Genomic DNA, 3,056 nt, shown 5'->3' with positions numbered 1-3,056 from the left:
AATACACATATTTTGGAAGGGTATACTTTTTTCATACAACATAATAAGGTCAGGTTCCCCCAAACCCTCTCCTTCTTTAGGGGCTCTGGGATGGAAACTATGTAGAGGTTAGGAGACTTTCAGTGTGTTCAGGGGATGAGTTGGGGCAAGGACTCCCCAGCAGCTGGGCGCCTCTCTCTTCCTCCTGTTCTCACAGGGGCTGGTAATTCAGGGGGCTCTTACTCCTTGGAGGCCATGTGGACAATAAGCTCCACCACCTGGTTGCTATAGCCAATTTCATTGCCATACCAGGGAATAAGCTTTAAAAATTGATCACTGAGGGCAATGCTAGCCTCAGCATTGAAGATGGAGGAATGGTACTACTGTTAAAGTCACAGGAGACGAACTGGTCCTCCGTGAAGCCTAGGATGCCCTTGAGTGGGCCCTCTGATGCCTGCTTCTCCACCTTGCTGACGTCATCATATTTGGCAGCCTTCTCTAGGTGGCAGAGCAAATTCACAACTGACATTTTGTGGGTTGGATTAAAGAAGGCCATGCCAGTGAGCTTCCCATTAGCTCAGGGATGACTTTGCCTATCGCCTAGGCAGTGCCAGCAGAAGCAGGGATGATATTCTGAGCAGCTCCTCAGGCCCTATGCCATAGCTTCCCAGAGGGCCTGTCCACGGTCTTCTGGACGGCAATGGTAGCATGGACTGTGGTCATGAGTTCTTCCATGATGCCAAAGTTGTCATGGATGACTTTGACTAGAGGGGCCAAGCATTTGGTGGTGCAGGAGGCATTGCTGACAATCTTGAAGGAGTTGTATTTCTCATGGTTCACACTCATCACAAACATGGAGACATCAACAGAAGGGGCAGGGATGATAACCCTGTTGGCGTCACCCTTCATGTGAGCCCCAGCCTTCTCCATGTTGGTGAAGACTCCAGTGGATTCCACAACATAGCACAAGCATTACCCTATTCAATATTGGAGAGATCCCACTCTTGGAAAATGGAAATGGGCTTTCCATTGATGACAAGTTTCTGATTCTCAGCCTTGACTGTGTCATTGAATATGCCGGGGAGGCGGGGGGGGGGGAGGGGGGGGCTTACTGAAGCATGTAGACCAGGTCACTGAGGTCAACAGAGCAGTCACTGATGGAGACAATATCCACTTTGCCAGAATTAAAAGCAGCTCTGGTGACCAGGCACCCAATACAGCCAAATCTGTTTACTCTGTCCTTCACCATTGTGTCTTGGGGACACGGCTGGCACTGCACCAGAATATGCGGCTGTCTGTCCAATGGAGGAAGAGCAGAGAGTCTGAATACAGATATTCTTAATGTGATCATTTCAATAGAAAAGATCAGTTTCAAAGTATGTTTTATTTGGTGACAAACTATAGTATTTTAAATACAGTCATGGGCTAATTGTAAAAATCCTTTTAAGTTCTTTAAAGTTTTTGATAAAAGATAAAAACAGTACTCTAGAGATCATTATGTTTACTGCATATCTGCTTGGGGAATGAGGTCAGGCATAATTAATTAAATTAATTATGCCTTTAACTGTTATTATAAAGCAAATTTTAGCTGTTGTAGTTTCTCAGGGATGCATTTTGCAAATTTTGTTTTGTAACTCTATTCAGCAAAGTAGATATTTAAATTTGGTCACCATTATGCAAAATATTTGAGATGTTTTGATTAGGAAAAACAAAATGGGGAATATTCAAAAGATAAAACATCCAACTGAATAAGCAAGTTGTGTTCCCTCAAGTGGTATATAATTTTTTATTGGGGACTTTTTTTCCAGCTGGGTTTATATAATGACTGTCAGTGGAGAGAGTGAGATTCCTTGAGTCTTAGATTGTTTGCTTCTAATAGTACCACAATGATATCTTTTTAATCGTATTATTTAACCATAATTAGTATTTTAATATTAAATAAACATGAATTATAATTTTTGATTGGGTTCCTACATCTTGTGAGGAGTGTGAATTTGGACTTGACCTCAAGCTCATGATATAGTTATGCGAATTTTAATCCTTATCACAATCCTCCACTGTTAGTATCAGCTAGACAGGAAGCTTCCTGGTAGCTTCTGTAGGCTGAAAGATGGAGATTTTCTCATCATCTTTTCATTTATTGGGTAGCTTTTCAATAAGTTATATTTTGTATAGAAGCTCAAGTACAGTATGCTACCTCTTGGATACAAAGCTCTGCGTTTGTCCCTATATACATTAAAGACCTGATCCCAACCGCTACATTTGCATTTAACACTCTTCGCTCATAGTTCCTCAGAGATGGTAATTGTTCTACCTTGATGTTCCCTCTGTTTTGTTACTTGGCAATTTAATTTTTTTTGGTTTTTAAACCTTTGTTAAGTATTAATATTATATGAAATCTATACTTGGCATTATGAGTGGTAGGAATTGGAAATGTGTATTCTTATCAGTTTGGTCCACTGTACTGAGGAAAGACACTGTATTTTGAAGGCACATATAAAGCGGAGGTTGCTGCTGCTGATGAAGTGAAAACTCCTCAAAACATGAGAAAGCTCTATTTATTCCAAAGAGAAATCAATACTTTGTTTGCTAATATTTGCATGTGCTACGGGACATTTTTCTACTCTAAAAGAAGGAAAAACAAAACTAACCTAAACAAACCTGTATCAACTTGCTACTAAAAACTATAGAACTCCCCTGCCCCCAGCTTTTTATTTAAAAACCATTAAATTCAGTGCACAAAGTATTTTGAATGTCAGAAAAAAATCTATCAAGAGTTGTACTACAGTTTGGGATATGCAAAATTTTAACATATGTATATTGTTCTGATGAAGTTTAAGGCCATACCAATGAAACAGATCCAACCACACTAGCTACACTCTACTACTAGCCATAATATCAAGGAAACTGAGGTATAAGCTGAAACTATCAGTCTGACTGGGTAGTGGTCAAACCTTGTTTGGGAAGAAGCAATATCTGTCAACCTGCCTATGTAATGAATTTGTAAGCCTTTTAATGACCCTGTGCTTTTTTTTTTAATTTTTTTAACATTTATTTATTTTTGAGACAGAGAGAGA

General features: G+C 39.8%; 1 pseudogene; it reads right to left on the bottom strand.

The window, feature by feature from the left end:
* Positions 1–218: 218 nt before the first annotated feature.
* On the bottom strand, positions 219–1,303 carry LOC123609773 (annotated as a pseudogene).
* Between the last annotated feature and the right edge of the window lie 1,753 nt (positions 1,304–3,056).

This window comes from Leopardus geoffroyi, chromosome B2, assembly GCF_018350155.1.
Source record: "Leopardus geoffroyi isolate Oge1 chromosome B2, O.geoffroyi_Oge1_pat1.0, whole genome shotgun sequence".
In the NCBI taxonomy this organism is placed as follows: Eukaryota; Metazoa; Chordata; class Mammalia; order Carnivora; family Felidae; genus Leopardus; species Leopardus geoffroyi.
This window is presented reverse-complemented; position numbering and strand designations above follow the sequence as displayed.